This window comes from Agrilus planipennis, unplaced genomic scaffold (assembly GCF_000699045.2).
Source record: "Agrilus planipennis isolate EAB-ADULT unplaced genomic scaffold, Apla_2.0 scaffold238, whole genome shotgun sequence".
In the NCBI taxonomy this organism is placed as follows: Eukaryota; Metazoa; Arthropoda; class Insecta; order Coleoptera; family Buprestidae; genus Agrilus; species Agrilus planipennis.
In genome coordinates, this window is record NW_020439447.1 from 269016 (window position 1) to 280545 (window position 11530).

Sequence of the window (11530 nt, forward strand, 5' to 3'; positions counted from 1 at the left end):
CTCCTTTTTAAAATTCGAATTAATTTTACTCTGAGGTTCTGTAAATTGTAAATCGCTTCAAAAGTCAATTCTCTTTGAGATAATTGAATAATCATTCATTATTGACCAAGCAGAAGAAACTACGTAAGTGTATGCCATTAGAAAGAGTGCTCTGTACGAAGTGGTAGCAACATACCTGGTTTAAGTGGTAATTAAGGCGCTTTTTAATCCCTTTTAAAGCTATAAAAGCCTTTTACATCGTTTTTAAGTCAAACTACAAACCAGAGCATTTAATAATTAAACATACGATTGAAGTAGGTTAAGGTGCAAATAAAATATTCTTAAAGGATTGTAAAAACTTTGTTCCTAAAACGTAAACGCATTACGAAAATGCCAACTGGTAGTTTTAGATATTTATCTTCTGTTTTTATGTAATGTTAAATTTAATCTGATTCCGTTAATCACGTTTGATACAGGTTTATTACTAATAATATTTAATTTACAAAATCCAAAAGATCGTGTACGTTTTATATATATATATATTTTCAAATCTATGCTAGGTAAGAAAACTGAATATAAATATTAGGATCCGTCAAATGGGAGGAGCCTAAAAACATGGCGCCGATTAGGGAAAATTTGTCGTAGTTCCTATAGTGTACCGTGCAATTTCCAAGTTTTTAAATTACGATAAAATGATAAGTATTGACACAATATGTGATTGGGCTGACACAAAGCCTCGGAAAGGAAATTTCGTTGAAGGTGAGCGTGTTTTTAATGCCAATCACATTATAAAATTCGGAAATAATAAATCCGGAAGCTAGCCTTCAAATTCTGTCAAGTTTACTGCCTACTTTTTACAAACTTCGGATTTAAAAAGTGATTCACGTTATATAATTGGTGAGGTGATTCTGGGTGATTTAAGCAATATCATATCAATGACTTGCACGTGGAAAGCCGATTTAAGAGAACGTTGCAAACACATTATTGCAACTAGGTTCTTAACCTCAAAATTCTTATATCGTATCATTAGAATTGTGTTAAATCAATTACACAGGAATAAATAATTTCTCACTTTATAATTTTAGTATGATTCTAGTTTTAAATATTAAGGTTATGACTGATGGTAAATACTTGCTGAAATATAATCATGTGCATTAAAATGACGTGAACAAATTTTTATTCCGGAATTCACTTGTTTGATACCTACTGCTTTCATCCAAGCTTCTATTATTTCCCTTTTTCCCTAATTTTCCGAATATACTTTTTACATATATAAAACGGTTAGTTTTTATTGGAAAGTAGTTAATGTAGGTGAAGAGTGAAGATCTATGTCTGAAGTGCTATTGCAGCTTTTCACTGAACATATTAACTTTTTATTTGATTTAATTTTAGAAGAAAACTTCGTCGACTCCATCATCAAAAAATTTTTACTTTTTTAACGTGTTTTATTATTTTAATAAACAATTTTACAATTTGCGTGCACAGTTCCTATGTAAATTTTTCCCTCATTCGAGTTATAAACTTTGCCACCAGATGGTGTATGCCCATTTGACGGATCCCAATAGGCGACGAAAAATTGGAAGAACTGGCTTTGCATTCCTAAATTTCTTTTAAAGTCCGATGCTGGCAACATGTTCAAATTCTGCTTGTCCGCGTCTCTTTCTGTTACACATAAATTAGTGTAATGTTATTCCTTTTACTTTCTTGGTGTTCGCTGCAATTCCTATCTGTCATCTCTTTTCTACGATTACAATATTCCCTACAACGTCTGTCGTGGGTAAATGTAGGCGTTAGGAATAAAAATTGCGTGGAAGAAAAAAAGTATTTATTACGACGTAACATACGTACCTTAGCCGATGCCAGAATCGTGATATACTTATGTAAAATATTTTCTTCATGAAATACAATTCTGCTTGTGTAATATGACACAGAAATGTCACCTTCATGAGTCGTTATAGAATTGGATCAATATCAAACGTTCAGTTTTATGCTGGTTCAGCTGTTACCAGTGGGATAGATTTTGGCATCGAGTAAACCTGCAGGTTTAAATGATCATAAAGTTCCATCTTTTTCTATTCATTAGTCCTTCAATAAAGTTTTTGTCTTTTATCACTTGCGTCCGGATAAGTCCGGACCGAATGCAAAAAGCACTTCGTTGCTGAGATGTTGCGGCAAATTTCACCGAAAATTTATTGCTACACGAATTATATTGTGCTATTTTAATGAGCCCACAAACTTGCCATAAATCCATTGTAATTTTAATGAGCAAAAACGGAATTCCGGTGTACACATTCGCTTCATCCGTTTCCATCAAAGCTTCCGTCCAAAACTTTCTTTTCTTTCATAACTTTTGCCGGTTAATTTGAATTTTTGCGACGGACGCCTCTAATTTCGAAGCTCTGTTGACATTCGCATGTCCGGATCTTTTCTGAATTATACGACGGTTTTTCGTGGAATTCTGTTAAGTAAATTTATTGCTCGTAACAAAGTTTCTGTTCGTGCATGCAGAGATAGATAACTTGCGACCGTATACCAACCAACCAACCAACTAAACTAGTCGCCGAAGTTTTCAAGAGGTAAAGTTACCATCAAACTTTAACGCATTCGCATACAATTATTTGCTCTTGTTCTTCTTATGATAACGAATTAGACATTGGGTTTGTCCAAAGCGACCGATTTCAGAATTTGAATAGAGACGTTTTGCACAAAATTAAATTCTAAAACCTCTAGAAAATCATACCTATATATATCGTCCTTACCTGGATCTAATAATGAAAGATGAAATTTTCCAAAAGTGTTGTATATAAAACGTCAAATCAATCGCTTTCAGTGTATTTCATTTGTCTATTGTCGTTTTTGTACACAGAAACCTGTGGTACAGGTAATTTAGAATATCATGAGCCTGAACCCAAGGTTTCGCAGTGACAGAACTCCACCCATTCATTGATTTCTGACGTCTTTTTTTAATTTATTTGAGTGGTACACAACCCTGTAATCTAGATATTGTGATGTAAAACGTTAAATCAAACGCTTTTACTGTATTTCATCTGTCTATTGTCGTTTTTGTACACAGCAACCTGTGGTACAGGTAATTTAGAATATCATGAGCCTCAACGAAAGGTTTCGTTGTGACAAACTCCGCCCATTCATTGATTTCTGACGCACACAAAACCACCTTTTTTTTAATTTATTTGAGTGGTACACAACCCTGTAATCTAGACATTGTGACCGACATAATGCAGTGAGTGGTTCCACTGCCACGTTTCTATTTCGGAGCCATTATTTCTGAAAATATAAATTAAAAGGACAGATAGGAGTTTGTGTGTAAATTATCTAATGGGCCAACTCGGTGACTGCATAAAAAGACGTTGGGATTCACAAGTATGAAAATATTTAACCGTCGCCGTAATTTTTGGTGGAATGGCGTCATGTGGCAGTGCTTTTTGGAAATTAAAATGAATACTCATATAAAAGAAAACAAAAGTCATCATGAAATTTTCTGTTGGAGTTGAAAACATAACGGCGAAAACCTTTTTTTCTGTACATATGTTGCTGAATTGTGTACAAAGTGGTAACGTGATTTTTGGCCGAGGCTCAACATTTATATACCTTGCGTGACGATGGACTTTTTCGCATGAGTGAAAGCAAATATCAATTTTTAACCTTCCTCATGGTACATTCACACACGTGAATACGATAGATACGCTGACTTTGGCGGAAACCCGTTCCCTTTAAAAGGCCGAATTGAATCAAATGACACAGATAAATTGCCATTTTAAACGTGGTCGTACGGAATAGGATCCAAACCTTTTTACCCTACTCCCTTTTTTTTACGAATGGGATTCATAAAAGCTATGAAACGAGTCAACTTTACACACAAAAACCGCTGTATCTAACAATTTGTTGGACTAATATTTATTTAATATGTCACACTTTCAATTATTATCTAGTCGTCCTTGGTATACTTCATTTACTTTCTCTAGCGATGTGTCCCTTCCAATTTCTTGGATGCGCGCTGGCAAAATCGTAGGTAAAGAGAAAAAACTCATTATACTCTCGACTCTTGTTCATTAAACGTACTTTTTCATACAGTACCTGCCAAAAGTTTTGTTCAATCATGAATAGTAGTACGAGTCGAAAACAAGCGTTAAAGCCTTTAATATGTCTTCAAATACAAATAAACATCTCGTTGATATTTTCAGTAGTGAATGGTACCAATAACAGCACACTTGACCAATGCAATTGTAGTGGATAAAATGGTCAATTTTTCCGTGCAGTACTGTACGGATTATACGCTCCTCACCGGTTAAGAGTTTGGCCGAGAGTTGTCTCCTTCCTTTTCTGGCCTAGTGCTGTTCTTTTCTACTTTGCGCCGGTCAAACTGAGAGTCACATCGCTACAGAAAGTAAACGAAGTATAAGTATGATAAATAAATTTAAACAAAAAGGACCATTACAGTGATATGTATACTTATCTCTGAATGTTTACCTACTAATTACGCCATCTAGTAGTAAGTTGTTCCACTGCAATATATTCATCGTTTCTAAAGCTAAAACTTGACGATTAATTGTTAAAACTAAAATATATTAGGTAGATAAACTAATTGTTCTAAAAGGAACATATTGTATTATAGGTTGTTACCATTGCTATAGCATTTTGGAAAGTCAATTACATACCTCTTTTGTGTATACACAATGAATAAACGATTTTTATTCTACAGTTATTATAAATTTTAGAAGACGTAATGTTGTGTTATTATGGGGGTTGTAGAAATTCAATTTTCTTACGTTAAACGCTTTTGGGGTAGTTTTATTGCCAATAATATCGCAATTTACTCTTATCTGACTCCAAATTTATTGATATTATCATGAAGCTAGCTTTTATGTACATTCTGTAACGTAATTTATTCAATATACATAATGTATATTGATGTATATGTTCTTTTGAATATTTTGCTATATTTGCAACATCTCTTATCAAATAACTACTGTAGGTACACTTAAATATCTTCATGAAATGATTTTTCCATATTGAGGATTGAGAACAACAACAATGATCATTGAAAATATTTAACCATTTTATTTCCACACTAGGAATATATATATACATTTGCTTTGATTTTGGTTTTGTAGGAACAAAAACGCGTTCTGATTATTGCTAAATCCTCTGCTTATTGAGGTTTTCTTAAAGGTATCTCTGTGTCATGTTTGTTTTTCGCTTTTTCGAGAAAAATAAACGTCTAGAGACGGCAATAATTCGTAAAATCCAGGAGCAGGGAATGTGGCTGTATGTAATAACAAACAAAAACACATTATATACGTAATACTTATATACATAAATAAAAGAAAAAGGTAAACATTTTTGAAGAATGTGCTTCATTTTCTGCTTGGTCTGCGGACCGTTTGTTCCTCCTGGTCCATAACCGTTTATTTCACGATTTATATTTCAGGGACGTCGAAAGCGATTCGTCGCGTCGCGTCGCGACGCCCGTAGCACCCATCACACACAAACCACGCACACAAGCAAATACGATTTATATTCATTAGACGCGGCTTTCGTAGTCTCTTTCTGAATAATGCCAACAATAACTGTTGACGACTATCAAAGTGGAGCTTAGTCTGCATAATATCTGCATTTTGTCATGTTAAACGTTCAAACGTGCGCTAACTGCATAAAATTCGACGTCAAATAACCAGGGTTACATCATCATAATTGACAAAGTTCTATTTTTGTGATTATCCTGTCTGGTTTGGGATAAAAAGTTTTTAAAAGTCATTATATGCATAACTTAAAAACGTTACGAGGATCGAAAGGGATCTTCTGGTAATAAAACTACGTTGTGAACAAAGTAGATGTTATAAACAATTACAAAGTATGTAAGGGTAAAAACTGTTTTAAGAAAATCATCCTAATTTACAATCCGAAGCCGGTCCTGTGCATGAATTGGCAACATAGGTGTTTAATAGTGAATAGCATAGTGCGATAAATACCCGTAGGAAAAATTTCCATTGAAATTCAATGGGAATCAATGGAAAATTTGTAAATTCCATTCAAAACCATTTGGCATAAATGGAAAAATAATTGTTTCCATTTNGTTCACCCGTAAGAAAAATTTCCATTGAACTTCAATGGGAATCAATGGAAAATTTGTAAATTCCATTCAAAACCATTTGGCATAAATGGAAAAATAATTGTTTCCATTTGCAATAATTTCATTAATATTTACATAGGAAAAATTTCCATTGATTTTCAATGGGAACCAATGCAAAATTTATAAATTCTAAATATAAATGGAAAAACAATTGGGTACCTAAAAATGAAGAAGATCTGGTTTGAGATGATTAAAACTTATTAAAAAAATGAAGAAAAACGTACTGAAGTTGTAAAAATAATAAACAAGACAATCATTGTCATGTAATTCATATTTTTTTTTCGTCGAAAAACCTCATATTTCATATTGATTAAAAAGAATGTCATTTAATTACCACTAACAATAATTAAAGGTAAAAAGTAAAGAATTGACACTAGGATTTTCATTGGATTCAGGAATGGAAGTTCTAGTGGAAATTCCATTCATCCCATTGGCAATTCTCCATTAATTACCATTAATTATTTTAATGGTAATTAAATGGCATTTTTTTAATGGAAATACAATGGAAAATTTTCCTACGGGTACTCTGCAGTTACATGGATGGAGAAGTAAACATTGCCAATTATCGAATGTCTAAGATAAACATAAACAATTATATAAGTACTACACATAATGTTATGTTAATAAATACAAACAACGTAGATAGTACATGCTAACTGTAGAAATTCGCTACTTACTGTGTAACTCAATAACGTTCAACAAGGTTCCATTCCATATTTAGTTACAAATTGGTATCTTTATCAGGAAAGCAGCTGGATTAGTCTGCGTTCTGCAGGATCTGTATACGCTGCGGAATGATGATGAGATTTTTGATAACCAAGAAGATGTAGTACCAATTTTACACTGTTTCTACACACAAAACCTGCTGTAAATAACTATAGGTGCATAGATTACTCTCTCAGATGTGTAATTATAATTCACTTTGGGAAATCCCCGGATTTACAACCTTTGCTTCTAATAGGCGGATTGCACCGATTCAACAGGGTATAGTTTAGGTCGTTAAGGGACTAAATCTGTGTTATAATTAACGGTACCAACATAGATTTATACGTATTATATATAGTTAAAGCATGAATGTGTTTAAGTCAGTAATTAACGGCAAGGCAAACCCTGTACATAGGTATAACCGTTCGTGTAATAACGGACCGAGCGGCATGGCCTAGAGGTCTAGACCATTGCTTAGCATTCGGGAGGACGCGGGTTCGATTCCGGGTTCGTCTGCCTTGGTCCAAGTTTTTCTGTGGTTTCCTTGGATCACTTAGGCAAATGCTGAGGCAGTAATATTCCACAGATAATCTTTCATTCTCTTCTGTCTTCATTTCGTCCGTCTCAACTTTCTCACCCGAACCACCACCCACCCATTCCCACGATTCCTGAAAGCAGGCTGAAGAGGGCCTTCCGCCCTACCTTCCGGCATAGTCCGGAGGTACTGCCCGCCCACCAGCATTACTGGCTGGTGGGAATGAAACACCCAAAAGTTTTTTTTTTTTTTTGTAATAACGGGGAAGTGGTGGACGCGAACTTTTCTCAGTGGTACCAACGTTAGAACATCATATTGTTCGTTCCTCCCCGTGCTACCCTCTATCCAATTTTCCGTTAGGTACCTTGTTGTCAAAATTTGATAGTTTTATCGTTTGTTGGAGATTAACTGAAGCTCTATACCAAAGCTCTCCATTGTTCCTTTGTTTTTGTTCCAATGTACGTCTGTCTTTTATCCTTTTTTTGGAAATAGGAATTTCATTTTAGACATCTAATCTATGCTCACTCACAAGGGCTGAAACAAAAGGCTATACATATACTAAATTAAAATTCATAACTTTTTAAAGACCTTTTTACTATCAATTTAATCCCTTTGAAAATGTGTATTAAAGTTAAATATTTTTGTTCTGTTTTAAACATTCATTTCTGTTCCTGGACTATTCAAACCGATAGGACCATTGAGCCTTCTTCGAATAGAACTTTTTTAAACTTCAAATTCGGCTTTTCCCCATCTCTTTCTGTTACACATCAATTAGTATAATGTTATTCCTTTTTCTTTATTAGTGTCCGCTGCAATTCCTATCTGACATCTCTTTTCTATGCTTACGATATTCCCAACAACGTCCTTCGTGAGTAAAATAAGTTGAAAGAAGAAAGTAAATGCATACATCAATAAATTTTAAATGTTTGGACCTCTCTTTGGTTTAATATTTTGTAAATTGACGCGATGTTATTCCATTTTAATTGATATTGTTCAATTACTTAGATAATTCGATTAGGAAAGTCGCACGTGCAAGAAAGTTTTGATAATTGCAAATTTAGCCAGTCTTCGAATTTTATCGCAAACACAGTAATACCTTGTTGTCTCCAACAGGAAAACAAATTTCAATCGAATTCATGTTTACTTCCCATCTGAAAAGATTATTTGTGCCAATATTCAAAATTATATTTCGAACTCAAATTCCATCAAAGTCTCTTTGTTAGCTCTTTTTCAACTGAAATGTTTGCTGTGCGAACTTTTGTAAGTGTAGATTATTTTTTTCTTTGTTCGTAAAAAAAGTTAGATATCTATTGTTGTTGGAATTAAATGTTTCGAAAATATACAACATCACAAGAGTTGTCACATCGTATCGTTGTTGGCAATGAAAAATGTTGAAGTTAGTTTACAATATATTTGAATTATTTATTTATTACGAATTTGGTATCCTTTTTCTGGATAAAAGGTATCCTATGTCCTTACCTCAACTCCTGACAATGCGTGTACAAAATTTCATGATGACCGGTTGAAAGGTTAAAGTGTGAAAGCGTAGCAAACAAACAATTTCACATTATTAATGTTACCTAGTTAGGATTAGGATTACAAATATATTACTATGAACATTTTTAATCCTTCATTCTATTTATTAGATCCCTGTTCATAAATTTGGATACAAATATGTCCTTAATGAATGGGAAGTTGGAAAATACAAAATTGCGTGCGGATGGTATTTTACATTCTGCCAATTTAGATGCAGCAAAACTCATAGGGAATAGTCAAACGAAGAGTAGTTTGTTTTTAAATTATATTTACTGACTTTTTATTATTAACAGCCATGCCTTAAGAGCTTTTTACTTCGTTTTTTATTCACCCAGTTTGTTCCTGAAAGCTGAAACTTCAACGAGCTTCATTTCACGGTCTTCGATGCTGCAAATCATTCTGGACAGAACAGAAAACTACTTTGGAAGTCACTTCTTCCATTTACACCCTTTATTTTTCCTAAGAATTAACTTTAAGAACTCTGCTTTACGTTGACTGTACTAAAATTGGAATATTTTATGAATATTTATAGGATTTACAAGAATTAGACTCGGAATAACAACATAACAGAAAGCCCTTAAATATTAATGAGTTGGAAAAACGTCTTTAATCACAAGAACAGATAGGTTCTAAGAAAACATCAAAAAGATTGAAAGAGGTAGAGAGATTTTACTGATTACTTTGAAGAGATACACCTTCTTACAAATTAAAACATAGAATTGTAGTTTTTCTTCTTTCTTTTCTGGTTGCAATCCAAATGGATCGATCATATTTGTAAAATAGATGTTTGCCTATTTTCAAACTAAATTATATAGTTCTGTTTGGTTCCATTTTTATCAAACATGTACTGTTCGTTTTAGGAAGTTAGGTATATGCCCCTTCCCTTTATTAGGATGCGCCGTAGTATAATTCCAAATTCAATCATATTTGTCTGCGAAGCTCATTTCTCCATCGATCATCGAGCGACAATTAGACAAAAGTGTACAGTACCATTTGCAAAATTATTTAAACTGCCTCTTTAAAATTTAAGAATATGCTTTATTTAAAAATAATAAAAAGTGAATTAACTTAACGTTCTACACACCTATAAAACTTTTGCTTTGTTTTCTACTGTTAATTTATATACATTTTTGTTTTAAGAAATTGCTAAACATTTTCGTCTAGTACTGTACAGTTCTAGCCGATCTCCTAAGACCGCCCATCGAGAGCTCTGCTCGTTCAAGCTTGTTCCAACTATTTCTGTCTTGCTCACGCCTAGTGTGTATTCTTTCTATCTTCGCGCAGATTTCTTCAAGGTCACAATTCCAACAAGTTGAAATGGACTGTATATAATTACGCCTCTATTAATCTGTATAATATTTACTGAAAATACTGCAGAATTTGTTGCAATTTTACCCTGTTGTATGTAGTCCAATCTGACCCATTTCGTATGATCAGCACGAAAACATTATTACATCTGTAATAATTTTGTGATACTATGAATTAATTTTTGAATTAATATATTTACCACTTCTCAAATTGTAGATTCAGACGTTTCGACAGAAAGATGTTTCACCAAACGTCTAAATCTACTTCACCCAGGCCATCAGCCCAAATCTTAATTCTACCATAGACTCCGACGGTGAAAAAGCCCCCATAAAGTTTGCAATACAAATTCAATAGATTTATTTCGCATGCTTCATTACTCATTCAGACGCATAGTTTAGTTTTCTTCACCTGCTGAATGGCTTCATATTATTATACCCTCCGAAGCGAATGGAAGCAATAGAGGGTTGAGTAATCGATAAAGAGTTGATCTCATACATGAGCGTAAGGAAAAGAACTTGATAGAGAGGGTTGTTCGTAATAACGGGATACCCTTTTTTGATTTGACGCTTGTCGATAACAAACCAATTGATTTGTTCAACCGATTTCATTGGAATTCTCATCAATGTAGTGCTTTCCACAATTTTTGAGACTTTTTAATAGGTATATATTTTTTTCTATTTCAGGCATTTTAAAAAGTCAAAGCGTCATTTTGAAAATTACATTTATATCTTCTGTGTAGCTGGTAATTATTTTTAAAGCACCTAGTTTCTAAATAACGCTTTGAAAAGCATTGCCGTTTAACGAAGTCATCGATGGAAGAAAATTTAATAACTTTTGAACGAAACGGCTGTTTATTCATACATGCACATTTTATTAAAAAAGCACCTAAGTCTTTGTACGAATGTTGTTTGAAAGGTGACGAATTTCATAAAATGTTCTACAGTCCTTTATTCATATAAACGTTAAAAAGTACTTATGAAATTTCTGGGAGATGGAAGGTATTTACTAAGCATCGAAGAGTGATAATTATGTAAAAAAGTACGTAAAAAATCATGGTTCTAACGGTTTTCGAGTGTGGTATCAAATATGAACTTTCTGGCATTAGTTTTGCCAAAATATCACTACATAGTATAAAACAAAGTCGCTTTCCCGCTGTCTGTCCCTATGTATGCTTAAATCATTAAAACTACGCAATGGATTTTGATGCGGTTTTTTTTAAAAGATAGAGTGATTCAAGAGGAAGGTTTATATGTATAATACATGCATAATATAGTAGGGAAACACTGATAATTTTAGAGGTTTCTAATGTGATGTCG

General features: G+C 33.4%; 1 protein-coding gene across 6 annotated transcripts in view; it reads left to right on the top strand.

Moving 5' to 3' along the window:
- Positions 1-11530, top strand: part of LOC108741015 (glutamate receptor ionotropic, kainate 2) — a 56432-nt gene that overhangs the window by 17405 nt on the left and 27497 nt on the right. The gene's annotated exons all lie outside the window — the stretch shown is intronic.